The 17175-nt window shown below is 38.5% G+C and overlaps 1 protein-coding gene and 1 pseudogene across 1 annotated transcript in view; both read right to left on the bottom strand.

Moving 5' to 3' along the window:
* LOC133879635 (protein DETOXIFICATION 24-like) overlaps positions 1–17175 on the bottom strand; it is a 100381-nt gene that overhangs the window by 8912 nt on the left and 74294 nt on the right. The window lies entirely within an intron of this gene.
* Positions 12982–13554, bottom strand: LOC133879117 (uncharacterized; annotated as a pseudogene).

Below are 17175 nucleotides of genomic sequence, written 5' to 3'. Positions count from 1 at the left end.
TTTTCTAACGGATTTGAACTTGTTCATGAGCTACTCAATTTATTTAGTCATTCCATATATAAAGTAAATGTTGTGTTTGTTTGATTTTTTTTTTTTTAAAAATTAATATTAGTTATTAGTTACTTATAAGGGGGGAGGTCGAGAGGCATCAAATGCCCCCCCTCACCTCCAAAAAATTCTTCTTACTCCAGGTTGAATTTTTTCGAATGTCTTAGTTGCCCACCCTCAACCATTAATCAGGGGGTAAATCTTTTTCAAGAAGAACGAGTTTTACGACCCCTGTCATTTTCGTTATGTTACTGTAATTAGGTCAGAAATTCAAATAATCTAACGAAAGTTGAAGACGTTCTTTTAGTTATTGAAAAAACGCACCGCTTAACTTTGTCAAAACTATCGTTTTAATGTTGCAAAAGCTTTGTTTAATGCACGCAACACACCGTTTGGCCTTTAGCATTTTTTTTGTTTTTGTTTTAGTCGCTGGACTTTGTTGAAAAGAGTACTGAATCGTTTCAAAATTACGACTTACAAGGTTTTTTTCTTTGGGAAGTGCTAGAATTCCCACCCCAATCCCACCAACCCTAAGTGTAAAAAGTTGAAAATTGATTTATTAAATAAAAAAATTAAAACACTTAGAGTTTGTGGGATTGGGGTGGGATGGGGGTGGGAATTCTAGCATTTTCCTTTTTCTTTTTCTTTTTCTTTTCTTTTCTTTGTTTAAGGATCCGAGATACTAGGAGGGTGGGTCAAACTGTCAAAGGCCAATATTTTTCTTTTTTTTTTCACTCGCTTTGGCCTTTGCTAATGGCCGGGACTTTGTCAAAATGAGCCATTCTGCCCACTATCATTGAGGTATAAAAACCTTGATTTTCAAAACAGTAAAAGTTGTAAAAATGAGTGTATTTTGGTTATTTGCATTTGTCAAATTGTCATTCTTCAAAAAAAATAGGAAGCGTTCAACAATTTAACAATTTGTAATTTGGATTTCTTTTTATAATATTTATTCTTACTTCAAGCCTTCGACAATTTAAATCAATTGCTTAGCTTTTTTTTTTTTTTTTTAAGCCTTAAAAGTATGTAATCAAACTTTTACATTGATTAAGATTTTATGTTTAGATTACTCTTCTAAATTAACTATCTATGAATATATATAGTTTTTGTTGCATATTTTAATTGTATGAAATATATAATTGTAATTACATGAGATTTTGGAGAATAACGAAGATTCTATTGAGCTCCAATCAAATTTTAAACGAGCTCATGCTAATAGATCCTTAAAGAAAAAAAAATGATTAACATCCTAATTAATGATAGAAACCAAATCCGAAAAGCATATCTATAGAAAAGACCTTGTCAATTCCAGTTAACCATAATTGACGAAATAAATTGTAAGTTACATTTATATGCTTTAAATAATAATTAAAATTTATTGAATTGCTTATTTATTTCGTTAGTTATATTCTTTAACATGTTATATTACGAAAATCTATTGAATCGCTTATTTAAAGTTATATATTATATTACGAACAACATTTTTTTTTTTTTTTAAAAAAAAAAATTAACATGTTCTCATTACAAAGCTAAAAATAATACAAATGAAGTTATACGAACTTATACAAGCCTATATGAGCCGAGTCAAGCCAAGCTTATACCAACCGAGCCTAAATTTTTTGTTTAAGCAGCTCTGTTCGAGCAGAGCTAATTCGAGCATGTTTACGAGTAGCTCTGCTCGCTTACAGTTCATTCCTGTTCCTATGCCTAGTCTAGTCCGTGATTTTTATTCCAATATTTATGATATCAGGGAGTATTATTCATTTCATGTGTGCATGATGATCTCTTGTTTCTCTCCATTGTGAGAAAGTGACCACGATTGAAATTGCAGTGATCACACCAGCTGTTTTTGTTAAATTACCATTTAATAGGTGATGCCCAACATGTGAAATATTTAATTGAAATTTGGGTAAATAACGGAGACAAAGTTTAAACTCAAGACCTTTGATTTTGATACCATATTAAATTATCACTTATCTCCAAAGGTTAAACTGATAGAAAGAAGTAAATTTAATTACTTAATCAATATTTTAAATGAAAGTAATCAAATCTGATTGATTTAATTATAATCAGATTTGATAGTAATCAAATCACATTGATTTGGTAACCATACTTATCTACCAAAATTCTCCATAATTCTCCTATAAATAGGAGTTTCATGTATTGTGAATTCATTGAGAGAAATAAAAGAATAATGTAGCCCTTTGGACTTTTCTCTATAGATGTAAGTCATAGACCAAACCATGCATGTAAAATTTATTGTTACCATTTTATTATTTCTACTATTGTCTTTATTTTCCTATATGATTATCTTTTCTTTATGTTTTTCTGTCTCTCAACAATTTCTTTCTCGTATTATCACTTCTAACCTTGTTCCCATCAAGCATTATGGTACAATCGGGATAGAAAGAGCTTAATTGCTATATGCTTTTAGCAATAGTTTAACTGTTGATTTTGGTGGTCTCTTTAGTCGGGTTGTAATTGATCACTTCGGGTCCTTAGCTAAAAAGAAACATGGTCTTTCCTATACTTGCTTGATCACTCAGTTGGCTTGCTTTCCACATATTACTTTTTCTAATTCCAAGCATTGAGCACCTCTTCAGTCTCCCTTAAGTCATGCAACTAGTTAAAGGAGTTGTGCTCATGTGGCAAAGCCTTATTGAGTTGGAGTTGATGATGATGTTGAGGTTGCTGATGAGGATGTTGTTGAGTAGATGAGGATGATGACTTGGATAGGGACATTGATGACATTACAACTACTCTTGCTACAGAGAGTTGTTGAGCAGGCTGGTCCTTTGTTAATTTGTCTCATCATCTTCTCGAGCTGAGTCGTCTTTATCTGACATTATGGATTGCTTAGCAGTGCTGATGCAGAGTCAGACTGAGTTACAACAACCTGTTATTTGCATTATAGACTTGATGCTAGAGCGCTTTGAGCGTATGGAACGTGAGATTAGAGATTTGTGCGAGCTTCAAGACTGATTTGACTTATGGTTGTATTTGTTTATTTTGACTGTCATGGTTGTATTTCTCCTTTGTCATTTCGTAACAAAAAAGTTGAGTAATTTTAAGAGATTTTTTCATCTATGCTGAAATTATTGGCTTATCTTATAATCTTACAAATTTTGTGATTTTTCAGTGATAATATTCTATTAAAATATGTTATCTTGATGATACTCTGATTTTTCCTATTCCACGTGTGTTTGATATGTTTCATTTAAACCATAAGATTTCGTCATCAACAATAATAGTTGAAGTCTACCAGCGAGTGGGTCGGTAAGGAGATCAAGAAGATGAATTGTCTAGTGAAGATTGGAATTGCTGCGACAAAAGGCAAGTAGGGGTGCTAGTTTGCATACAAATGTCTAAGTCATTACAAAGGTTGTACGTATACTTTGCATATATACTACGAATTCTTCTTAATCTTGATTTTTTGGATTTGGCTGCTTTGGAGTGGCTTTACCTTTGATGTATTATTCAAAGAATTTTGAATTTCCACTTCCTTAACAAAATTTATGTGTGGATGTAGTGATATATTTTGTTGTGGTTTGTTAATTGTGATATATTTTGCTGCATACTTTTAATTTGCTATTTTTGTTGCACACTGGCCACCTAGTCATCGAAATGTTCTTTTTCAGGATAGTTAGGTGAGAGAGTAGCCTCATCTTCATTCTCACGAACATTCCTCTTATCTACCGAGCCTTGTCATGGCATTCCAAAAACAAATTGTTTACCCATTTACCTTTGTTTTTTATTGACTGGGAAATGATTCCTATTACCTAAAGTTTTTTTTTTTCTTTGAATTGTCGAATCATTCTTAATGGCTTATGTGAGGGATGACATCAAAACCCATTAAAAAGGTTATTCATCAAAGTTTTATTGGGGTTAGAGTTTGTCGCAATCAATTAGCAGTGTTTCTTGTACTAATTAAAAAAAAAAAAAAAAAAAGTCACATGCATGGCTTGGGAAACCCATTACCCTAGCTAAATGCTTTCCTAATTCCTAAATATTGGTTATATGTCTCCTTCCGGTTGGCTGGCGTAGGAGGTTTTTGTCCCATCTCTTGCCTGATTGCTCTTCTCTGGTGTGAGGGAAGTGACCATGGAAGAGGAGCAAGGTGTTTTCAACCGGAAAATTCCTCTTATCAGGGGTGAAACAAAAGAAATTGAGATTGATGAGGACAATAGATGGGATCTATTTCAAGGAGATCCTGGACAATCTGTGGATTTTCGAGTTTGAAAAGGATACCGATAGAAGAAGGGTTCTGGATGGAAGGCCGTGGTCCTATGACTGCACCCTCTTGGTCCTAAATGAAGTTCACGGAAGAGTTCCACCCTCTCAGATGAAGTTCAACCAGATTCCTATTTGGGTGCAGATTCATGACATGCCTCTTGCTTGTATGAATAAGAAAGTGGGATATAAGATTGGTAGTTCTATGGGGGAGGTGGAAGAAGTTGCAGTGGCAGAGGATGATGTGGGGTGGGAGAGATACCTTCGGGTCCGGGTGAATGTGGAATTATTCCAACCACTAGAAAGGGGAAGAGCGCTGATTCAAAAAGGACAAACTTGCTGGATGACATTCAAATACGAGAAGCTCCTTATTTTCTGTTTTCAATGTGGCCGAATTCTTCATGAGCCAGAAGGATGCCATATTCGCTTTCAAAAACAGAAGAATCACCAGAGTGGAACCACTAAATGGGGCGCTTGGCTAAGAGCCGCTGATCTGTACAGAGGTCCTGAGTTATCTAAGGGCCACCAGATTTGAAAGCATTCCGCTAATTCAGGGGAGGAGACACGGGCTCTGGTGAAGGAAGGCCCCATTAATGCGGACTCCAACCAAAAAGGAAGGAGGGCGAATTCTGCGCCACCCAGTCCGGATGTGTCGGATGCGAATTCAAAATCCCATTATTCTTTCCATTCCAAGCGGAATCGCGGAAGGACAGAGACCGTTACGAAGAATGACTATTACGAAATGAAAGAGGAGAAGAAAGGAGGGAAAAGAAAGAATTCGGAGGATTTTGTGGTGAAAGATATTCAAGGACCATATACCAGCTGTCTTAAGGGGGAGAAGACCAAGCCTTTCTTTTCTTTTAAGGCCCAACGTGAGAGGAGTCAACCCAGAATGGTCTATAAGCCCAAAAAGGATGGCAAGTCAGCTGGGGGATCAAGGGGCAAAAAGGATAAAAGCCCACGTGGCAAGTTGTCAACTTATCCCTTAGTTACTTTATCTGATCCGAACAATTCCCTGGTTCTAGAAGGTAATGGCTCAGGTGAAGATCCCAAATCTTTCCAACAAGGAAATGGGAAAGCCTCTGAGACGACGCCAACGGGAGACCAAGGAAGCATGTAGGGGACACAGGGAGGAACCAAATCAGGTGGCAAGAACAAGTCGTGGATGAGATCGCGAGAGGGGATGATTCGGGAGTGGAAAAGGAGAAAGAAGGTTTTTCTCTCCCCCTCAAAAGGGTGCCCGAAGATTATGCAGAAGGAATTTCAGAGTTTAAACGTTACAAAGAAAGGAGGTATGACCATGACCTTCCATATTCCTTTTCTACATCGGTGGAGGCTGTTGAACAGCCCCACTGACAACAATGAGTTGCCTGAGCTGGAAGCCTGGAACTGTCGAGGGTTGGGGCTCCCTTAGACAGTTCATGATCTTCACCTGATGGTGAAGGAGAAGAAGCCCAAGCTTTTGTTTCTTATGGAAACTAAGCTCATGAATAAAAGTATGCAACGAGTGAAGTATAAGCTTAGTTTTTCAGGAATGTTCACAGTAGACCCTGTGGGGCGTAGGGGAGGGTTAGCTTTATTTTGGCAGGATACAAACGAGGTCAATATCCAGAACTTCTCCTTGAGACATATCAATGCAATGGCTACTCTCAGGGGGTCGGTCTATTCGTGGAAGTTTACAGGGTTCTATGGGAATCCGGATTGTGCGTTGCATGGTGCTTCGTGGAGCTTATTATTCGATCTTTGCCAGTTGACCCTTGACGATTGGCTATGTTTGGGTGATTTTAACAAAATTGCTAATCAAACTGAAAAGGTGGGGGGAAGGATCCGAAATGAAGCACAAATGAGAGCTTTTCAAGTTATTCTGTCAAATTGTTTGCTTAATGACTTGGGATACAGGGGCTCTAAATTCACCTGGAGCAACAAAAGGTATTCAAGGGAGTTCATCAAGGAAAGGTTGGATAGGGCTCTAGCCACGGCTGGGTGGTGTGCCAATTTTCCAGAAACTACTGTGTAGGTGATGGCTGCCCGAAGCTCTGATCATAGACCTCTCTGGGTTTCTTTCACCTCTCCCCCAATCCGGATCCCCAGAATCTTCAGATTTGAGGCCAGTTGGAATGTTAGTGAAGAATGTGCGGATGTGATCAAGAAGGCATGGTCTGAAGTATAGGATACTGGGCCATCTATACAAGCTGTTTTCTAGAAGCCGCGACAATTTCAGCAGGCTCTTTCTTGTTGGAGTTCCTCCAAATTTGGTTCTTTTACAAGAACTCTAAAAGGCTTGACTAGAAGACTTGAAGGGTTACAACATAAGGAGCATCCGAGTAATTTGGAGGAGATTAAACATCTGCAGCAAGAGATCCACCAGTTGATGGAGATGGAATATCTTAGATGGATGCAAAGAGCGAAGAGAAATTGCTACAAAAATGGAGACCAAAACACCTAGTATTTCCATGCTTGGGCCACTCAAAGAAGGAGAACTAATTTCATTCGATCAATTATTGATCAGAATGGGCTTTCTTGGTCGAATCCAGAGGATATTGGGCGGGCTTTCAACCAACATTTTTAGTCCCTGTTCACCACAACGAACCCGGATGGTATTGAGGAAGTTCTCTCAGGAGTCCAATCTCTGGCCATTTCTTAGATGAATGCAGGGCTCACAAGGTGTTTCACAATTGAGGAGATTAATGATGCCTTGACACAAATGCACCCTTTGAAAGCCCTGGACCAGATGGTTTTGGGGTTTGTTTTTATCAACAGCACTGGGACACAGTTGGTGAAGAGGTTAGAAAGGCAGCTCTAGAATTTTTGAATAAAGGTACTTTTGACCCTTCATTCAATTCAACTTTTATTGTTCTAATCCCTAAGGTGCAAGATTCTATTTTTGTGGGCGATTTTCGTCCCATAAGTCTACGCAACGTGTTGTGCAAACTAGTGGCAAAGGTGTTGGCCAATCGCTTAAAGAAGGTGTTGTCGACTCTAATATCCCCAAACCAAAGTGCCTTTGTTCCTGGCAAATTGATCACTGACAATATCATTGTGGCATATGAAGCTCTCCATACCATGAACACAAGAATGAGGGGGAAAAAAGGGTACATGGCAGTGAAGTTGGATATGAGTAAAGCTTACGATAGGGTGGAGTGGGCTTTTCTGGAGAAGATGTTGAGGAAGATGGGTTTCGCGGAATAATGGATCAAGCTAATAATGAACTGTGTTTCCACAGTCTCTTACTCAGTTCTGATTAATGGCCAGCCTATGGGATAGTTTTCTCCATCACATGGACTTTGGCAGGGTGATCCACTCTCTCCCTATCTTTTTTTCCTTTGTGTAGAGGGTCTTAGTCCTCTTATGGAAACTGCGGAGAAGGAGGACAGGATTCCGGGTGTGCCTATAGTAGTTGGGGGTACTAGATTGAGCCATCTCTTCTTCGCGGATGACAGTCTCATCTTTTTTCGGGCAAATTCCATGGAATGGTCCACAATTCTGGACTTGCTGAATTTATACGAGCGCGCTTCAGGCCAATAGTTGAATGACGCCAATACTTGTGTTTTTTAGTAGGAACACAAGGAATGATTTCAAAGATTGGGTGAGTTCTACTGTTAGTCTGTCAGTTGTATAGGGTTTTGAGAAATATTTATGGCTCCCAGCTATGGTGGGAAGATAAAAAAAGAGAACTTTTGCCTCCCTTGTGAGCCGTGTTAGAAAGAAGTTGGAGGGATGGAAGGAGAAGTTCTTGACACAGGCTGGGAATGAGGTTTTACTTAAGGCAGTGGTGCAAGCTATTCCCACTTATGCTATGAGTGTGTTTAAATTGCCCAAGACCTTGTGCAAGCAACTTAATTCCCTTATAAGCAATTTCTGGTGGAACCATAATAGGGAGTCAAAAAGGGTGAATTGGATTAGTTGGAAACGGTTGGGGGTGGCTAAGCAACAAGGGGGAATGGGTTTCCGTGATATAGAAGCCTTTAATCTTGCATTGCTAGCAAAGCAAGGTTGGAGAATTCTCCAATATCCAGATTCTCTGGTAGCTACAATCTTGAGAGAGAAATACTTCACTTCGGATTCCTTTTGTACAGCCAGTGTGGGTAATCGGCCTTTTTATGCTTGGCTAAGCTTCTGTTATGCTAGGGAGACTCTAGAAGGAGGTCTTTGGTGGAGGGTTGGAAATGGAGAGAGCATTAAAGTTTGGAAAGATAAGTGGCTTCCTTTTTCCTCAACACCTTAGAACCTCTCCCTAGTGAATAGGCTGGATAAGGAGGCTAGGGTGAGGTCACTCATTGATCCAAGGTCAGGAGGGTGGAATATACCCCTTCTCAGATCCATCTTCTCCCCATAGGAGGTGGAACTTATTGGAAGCATCTCTTTATGCCCTTTGTGCAAACTTGACAAACTGACTTGGCAAGCCACTAGTCATGGTTGTTTCTCTGTGAAAAGTGCTTATCATGCGGAGATTTTGAGGAGAACAGCATCTGATGGGGAGTCTTCTAGGAGGGCTACAGAAAGTATTATGTGGAGGAAAATTTGGTCCATCCCTGGAGCTCCGGTGCTAAAACACTTTATTTGGAAGCTGTACCACAATATTCTCCCAACTAGAGTAAATCTTTTTCACAAGAGAATTGTGACTGACTCTCTTTGTCCTTTGTGTTCAATAGAGTTGGAAACGAGCTGCCATAGTATTTGGAGTTGTCCCTCTGCTGTGGCGGTTTGGCAAGATGCTAATCGAAAAGTACAGAAACTCTCCACTGAAGCTAATGAAGGATAGGAACTTGTGGAGGAATTATAGAGCAAACTGGAGGAGGATGAGTTTGTAGAAGCCATGAAGATTGCTCGGTTGTTGTGGTTGAGAAGAAATAAGTGGGTTTTGATGGCCAATTCCCCCCCCCCCCCCAGTACAGGTTCTGAAGCAAGCTCGTGAAGCACTGGACTCGTTTGCAATCACCCATACTCCATCGACACAGGCAGATTAGGTACCAGATAGATGCATGGCGAAGTGGATCAAGTCAAGCCATGGAAAAGTGAAATGCAACTGGGATGCTGCCATAAGTTCTAAGAAGAGGTGCATGGGGGTGGGAGTGGTGGTAAGGGATGACAAGGGAAGAGTTGTAGCTGCAAAGGCTTGGTTTTTTCCAGGAATTGTTAATCCAACTGTCGCTGAATCTATGGGGGCTTGGCGGCTGTGGTTATGTGCTGTGATATGAGATTTCCACAAGTAATCTTTGAGGGGGACTCATTGAATGTAGTGTCTGCACCCAATAACAAAGATCCCTGTTGGTCCTCCTTTGGCCAAATCATTGAAGATATAAGAGCCAAGCTTCAAGACATACCTTCTGTAAGGGTGCATCATGTGCCGAGAGAAGCGAATAATGTGGCCCATTCTTTGGCCAAAGCTATTGTTTCACAAATGCTAGATAAATCCTGGATAGAGGAATGCCCTTTTCTATTCAGAGTTGTGTACTTGCTGAGCAAGAGAACTAGCTTTATAATGATATTCATCATTTCTCAAAAAAAAAAAGTGCTTTCCTAATTCCTACCTTCGATTACAATAGATATACTTGTAGTCGAAAAAGATGTGAGTAAAGCAATATACTTCACTCTTACTTTCTGACTGATGAGGTAGTGTTGATTGATCAATACTTGATTTTTTTTTTTAATAAAATGAAATGGGGGTGGAATGGGGTATAGTTTATGTTAAAGTACGTATTGATTAAATGAATAAATTTACTTCTTCCTATCAGCTTAATTAAACTTTTGAAACAAATGGTGGTTTAATATAGTATCGGAGCCGAGGTTATGAGTTTAAACCCTAACTCCATCATTTATCTCTTATTTCAATTAAATATCCCACATGTTGGGCCTCACATATTAAAAGGGTGTTTGAGCCCATACGTAAGAAAAAGTGTTAAAGTATTAATTAAATGACTAAGCTTTTTGGACAAGTGGTGGATTTAACAATATATAATATTGAAGAACTCTCTCTCAGCCAGCCCTAGAGAAAAAACTCTTAGAAAATAGATCTAAGAGTAGGAGGGAATAGATATACTCCCTCCTCCTCTCCCTTTTTCTTTCTACTCCCTGCTTCTATCCTCCCCTCCCATTTTGGTCTTTTCTTTTGTTTGCAGGTAGTGTCTAACCAGATCAACAATTTTAGCCTCTTTGCTATGCATCCGTTCATCTACCTCTGGGTTGTGCCGTTCATCTGATCAATGGCCGCTGTTTCTGTTTGCTGGTTATGTTTTTTCTTTGAATAAGAGTTTTCTTCTTTACAGATTTGCCATCATAGACGATCTATGGGATGAAGGCTAGTCAAGTGTGAGGGTTATCCCTTACGGCATGGATAGTTCGGTGTGAGGGGTTATCTCTCATGGTCTAGATAGTTCAGTATGATGGGTTATCTCTCATGACTAGTTTAAATAATTTTGTCTAGGATATTTGGCTACCATTGTCTTAAATCTAGTCTGCACTGAGCAGATCTGTTCTTTAACTACTTTTGTACATGAGTTAGCGGAATATGAAAGTCATAGATAACACTTTATTGTAAAAATTTTATTTATATCTATGACTTTGTAACCTCATAGCATTTGGCCATGATTTTACAGCCCTTTATGCTCGTGATCTTTAAACAATGAAATATTCAGATCTTTCGTTAAATAATAATAATAATAATAATAATAATAATATTTCTCAAAAATATGGTGCAAAGGAAACAATATGCAAATCTTAAGGATAAAAATGCAATTTTCCAGTAAAAATAAAATAAATTAAAACATATAATAATGACCTACCAGTATCCCATTTGAGAATCGTAAAATGAGACTTTGTACAAGTGCAAAAGCAGCCAGCTCCAGTTCGCCAGCACGTCCAACAAAACTTTGTGTCACCACTATCATTCCAAAAGCAGCCACTCTAGCCAATATGGAAGGAAATGCAATCCTCCACATAAGTTTTAATTCCACCCAGATCCTTTGCTTAAAATCACTTTGCTCCACTGCTTCCAATCCAAGAAGCCTTTCCTGATCCACTCCATTATTCCCCATTCTTCTGCAAAACAGCATGGAAATGAGCCAATGGAGTGCACTTGGATTTCAATCTTCTTATACCAATGAAACTATTTTATAAAACTAGTAAATAATGCTATTTAGTATACTGGTATACTACTATCATATTAATAAGATCACATGGTAATAAAAATTAGTTCTTAATTAATATTTATTTATCATTCACTGTTATATCATAAAATTGTATATCAGTAATATAACAGTCTACCAACACAACAAAAAACCGGGATTTACTGAAGTGGCTACAGTAAACAACTTTTTACACGTCACTAATTAGTGACATGATAAATTGTCCCGCGTCACTAAATATTTTAAAGACGCGGGAAAGTCAACACGTCACTATTTAGTGACGTGGAAAACTGCAAAGTCAGTATTTAGTGATGTGCCAACGTTGACAAGTCACTAATTACTTCACCGAATATAATTTTATTTTTTTAAAAAAAAAAAATTAATTAATTAATTTAATTTAAACAAGTAATGACATGTAAATTTTGACTCGTCATAAATTAGTGACGTTCCAAAATTTGCCCGTCACTAATTTTATGATGTGTAGTATTGGCACGTCACTAATTGGTGACATGTCAAAATAGGCCATCATTTATTGGTGACGTGTCAAAACAACCCACCACTTATTAGTGACGTTTCAAAATGGCACGACTTTAACTATTGACGTGTCACCATTCTACGTCACCAATTGAGCGACGTGTCAAAATGACACGTCACTATTTACTGCCGTGTAATAATACCATGTCATCGAATTTAGTGACGCGTAAATTTTACACGTCACTAAAGTGTTGACTATCAGATCGGCACTTCAGTAATTGATGATGTGTCTTAATGGCACGGCAGTAAATAGTCATGTGGCAGATTGACGCGTCACAAACTAAGCAACGTGCCAAATTGACACGTCACTAATTAGTGACATGTCAAACTAAAATGTCATTATTTATTACCGTGTAAAAATGCCACGTCACCAAATTTGCTGACGTGTAAAATTGGCACATCACTAAATAGTGACGTGTCCAATTTTACATGTCACCAATTTAGCGACATGGCATGTTTGTCGTATTTTTATATTATTTTGTTAATCATCAGTGGTATAGACTTGTGTTATATATTGTAGAGATCTTCCACTTGATCGAGTGAAGCTACTATTGATCAATTGAAATGCCGCATGATTTTAGCATCGGTTCAGAGTCATTTGTACGTATCAATGTTGTCAAGTGCCACTAAGAATAATTAAGTGACTATTTAGGATTATTTTGTTAAGAGTTAAATACAAAAAAACCCTCAAACTACCACCCATTCTTCGGATGGGCCCCTGAACTACCAGTGCTTCCAGTTCGGCCCCCAAACTACAAATTGCTTATTTTTTGGCCCCATCTGTCACTTTGTGCACAGCACGTGACTCTTTTAACCCAAAAGCTAGAAAATACCCGTCTTCTTAGACTTTGAAATTCCCATTGTTTATTTGATTTTAGCCTCAACTCCAACGCCTATCACCTTCGACCTCTCCAACAATGACTGCATCGTCGACACCTACAACCGCATCACCATCATCTGAGAACAATTTGTCACCCAGAGGCAATCTCAGACTTTCTTGTGGCGCAATTTTTGCGGAAGAAAAGCGAGGCTTCATGGGTACCTACTATATGGGCCAAACGCTGAGCCTCTCTTTCTCATATGTCACATACATAGCCGCAATCGCCGCAATAAAATATATCTAAATTAGTACGATATATAGTCAGCGTGTGATAATTTATCTCGCTCTTACTCGTGGCTAGCTCCACCAATAGCAAAGCCGATAGCATTAGAATCATGACCCGCCCATTTATCCTCTCACTGTACGGGCTGAACCCAAAAACCACTTTCAACACGCTCAAAAACTGATTCTTTCAGTGACATTGGCGGCAGGTACATTCCCGACCCGTACGATCCGTCCCAACCCTTCCTGGCCCTTTCGGAGCTCCGCTTTCTTCCCGGTCCCAATCTCGTTCCTGTAACAGAGACAAACTTGCATGAGGCGGTTCTCGAAGGATTCTGCATTGGAATCGGACTCGGGCTGAGATGGCTCTGGTTCAGATTCAAATGGCGATGTTTGTGGATCTGTGGCCCGAGTGGTGAAGGAGAGTGAATGCTTGGGAGTGTGGGGCTTGGGTGGGGATGAGACGAGTGGGAAAGTGCTTGAGAGTTGCAGAGACGATGATGGTATGGTCGCCATCTCTTTCTCTCGCTCTATGTTTTCTTCTTCTAGATAAGAACTCCTATTTCTATCTCATATGTCTTTCCTTCCTTTCATATTCTACTTTTACGCAGAATGCATATCTAGTGGTTCCCACTGTTTGGGCTGCTTTTGTGGCTGCCTTCCCTTCCTTGGCTTGGACTCTACTCCACTAACACGTTGAGCTATTGTGGCATTATCTCCTGCTGTGGCTTGTGTCTCAGTAATGTTGAGGTACTGTCCAAGAGTAGGAGATTCACTAACAGAAATTGCAAAAGGGATTGCCGATGCATGCACGACCACTTTATGATAGTAGTGGCATCAACCTCTTCACATACTCAACAGGTCTTTCCAGAAGCCCTTCTTATTCAACTACTTCTCAAAGAAGCAACTTCATGAAGGGCAATAACCGGACAACAACCATTACCCCGGCCCTTGAAACAATACTACAGCAAGCAGAGAGTTTGAAATGAAAAAAAATCAGGACATATATCGTTGAGGAATAAACATTCGGTTAGAGTATTGAGGTGGATTCCACTCATCCCACGACTATAGAGGTTGTTTATGTCGGAGCATACTGCACTTTATATGAGGTGACATGCAAAAGATTGTACTTATGACTGTTTATTGAGGCATCCGGCTAACGGTGAAGCAGAATTCAGCCAACAGTAGGAACGTGAGGCTTGGTCTAACCTCAGATGAATTTAATCCATTTGGGAACATGAGCATGTCGCACAACACTTGGCTAGTAATGCTTATTCCGTACAACATGCCTTCTTGAACTCTTGAGGGGTGTATTGCAGAGGATTACATAGCAACTGAGTTGGTGACGTTTTGGTCGAGGTATTTAGATAACGCACCAACCTTCCACAACAGGCCCCAAAGAAATCTTGATGGTTCAAAGGGGGCAGGAACTCGAGTCATCCTCAACCGTATCACATTGATCCAGCTTCACCGATATATTATGTTCAACTCTGACGAGTTTTGTCAACTACGAATGTAAGCTAATAAGACTAGCATATGCGTGTTCAATAATGTATACATACTATAGGGTGGATAATAAATAATGGAACTAATTTTTCCGTATTGTAGGATGCACCTGGACATGCTTAAGCGATCATGCACTATAAGGGGGCAAAATATGGACGATTAGCCCAACATCATGAGCAGTTGTGCGTATGTTTAGCTATTACATGCCTCGTATGTTGTTCATATCAACTAATCAAACTAAAATATTGTTTTACATTGTACTTAATATACTCACAGGTCGAACGATTGGACGATTGGCGTAAGATGGAAATGGGTGAGAAGCTGGTTATGCATTGTAGAAGGCCAAGGGAGACAACAATCAGATATAACATATATGTGGTTAATGGCAAACTATTTTGCACTATTGCACATGATGTTGGGAAAAGGACTCAGAATAGCGGCGTGTGTGTGCCAACTGTTGATAACGATACGTACTATGGGGAAGTTAACAGATATAATTGAGGTCGAGTACTACAGTACGTCATGTTCAAGTGTGATTGAGTGGACACCATGAGGGACAAGGGGTACAAAGTGGACGAGTATGGCATAGTACTTGCCAACTTCAAAAACCGCGGGGAGAGCTGGTTACAGATGAGTCGTACGTGCTAACTTCACAAGTTGACAAAGTATTTTACGTCGAAGATGAAAGGAACCCAAATTGGGCTTCTGCCGTAAGGACTAAACCAAAGAATGTATACGACGTTGGTTAGGGTGAAGAGTCTCATGATGCATGTGCCAATTACCATGAGTGCGAGCCGCTACTATTAACCAGTAATATTGATCATGATACGCATGATGACTTCGACCACGTTCGATCGGACTTAGCTCCAAGCTTAGCGTATGTGATTCAATAGAATTTGTAAATTTATAAATTTCACATTAATAATTTATCATTGTCGAATATATTAGTCATCTTTTAATATATTTCGCAGGTTACCATGAGTTATAGGGGTAAACACACATTAGCTCCTCCCACATGCCAGCCCATGTAGTCCACGGCATAGGGGTCAGGGGATCGTCTGTCAGTAGCGGATCAGGTAACAATTAATGGATTTTGTTTTGTTTTGGTTTTGTTTTTGTTTTTGGTTTTTTGTTTTTTTTTTTTTTTTTTTTAAGTTTATGACATTTGTTTACATCCACATGTTGCTCAATCCTTAAGAAATCATATGATTCTATCATATTGTTTGCTGATTGCATGTGTTTGTTTTATCATTCATAGGTTATGCAAAGCATGATGCGCATTCGCACAGTGAAGATATTCGTGATAACCTCAATTGAGCATATTACTTTGTGTATCAGGTCAGTATATATGAACTATTATTTTTTATTATTTTTTTTTTGTATAAAATATTATTGAAATTTGGAATAATATTGCAACTATTGTCAACGTTGCTCATATATATCTTGGTTGGTTTGGTGTTGGCTTGTTTGAGTGAAGACTTGATGGTTGTTTTGGTGAAGATTTGATGGTTGGTTTTGTGTGGATGTATAATTGATTCTAATGTATTTAATATTTGTGTTGATCTGCAAAGGTGGCAATTTGAAGGCAGACGGACATGCCCTCAAACGCAACTATTACTGTTGATTGTTGGTGAGATCATGAAGTACTTGTATTTTTTTTTCGTGTTTTGGAATCTGTATGTAGATTGTGTTTTGTTCATATACATGACAGAGATTGATTGTATGTTTGTTGTAACTTGTGTTTTAATTTTGAATAGTTGTGATTAATGATGATTGATGAAAATAAAAATTGTTGTGATTGTTGGTGGAAATGAAAATTATTTTGATTGTTGATGGATTGATGGAAATGTAATCTGTTTATAAGGTCAACTACCAAAGTGTGAAATATATAATTGGGGTTGGAAAAAATAAAATAAATAAATAAAATCTAAAAAAACAGACACGTTGCTAACTTTAGTGACGTGGCAAATTGCTACGTCACTAACTTTAGTAACATAACAATTTTGCCATGTCATTAACTTTAGTGACGTAGCAATCTGCCACGTCATGAAAGTTAGTGACGTAGCAATTTTGCCATGTCACTAATATTAGTGACGTGAAATTTTTACACGTCACTAATGCTTACTAAACGTGGAACTTTTGGCCACATCAGTAATTAGTGACGCCGGAACAGAATAGCGATTATTCTGTAGGCTAACTAACAGGTAGTTTGCAAAGAAGAAAACAGGAAAATTACCCCAAAGAAAACAGAGACAAACTCTGAATTTGATAAAATTATCAATAATCAACAAAGCTGTTGAAAAACGTCCACAAGCCGGACTTAAATAGCTGAAAATTAGGTCTTTAGAAGAATTTTGCCAAAAATAGCAAAATCCCGAAAAGCCTAATAAATCTTGTAAGACTTGAAATAAATACAAATAAGCATATTATGGAAATACTTTGTACCAAAGAATATCTCCAAATTAATGGAAAATACTTGGTGTCAAAGAATGGCCATATTTTAGGGAAAAAAATAATAACTATAATATTACTTGACGACAACGAAAATATAAATATGGAAATTCTTTAAAAGATGAATCAAGAGATTTGTCGATAGTCTCTTCTTTCCTTCTTGGTCTTTCTCTTGATGGA

The sequence above is a fragment of the Alnus glutinosa genome, chromosome 10 (assembly GCF_958979055.1).
Source record: "Alnus glutinosa chromosome 10, dhAlnGlut1.1, whole genome shotgun sequence".
Taxonomy (NCBI): Eukaryota; Viridiplantae; Streptophyta; class Magnoliopsida; order Fagales; family Betulaceae; genus Alnus; species Alnus glutinosa.
This window is presented reverse-complemented; position numbering and strand designations above follow the sequence as displayed.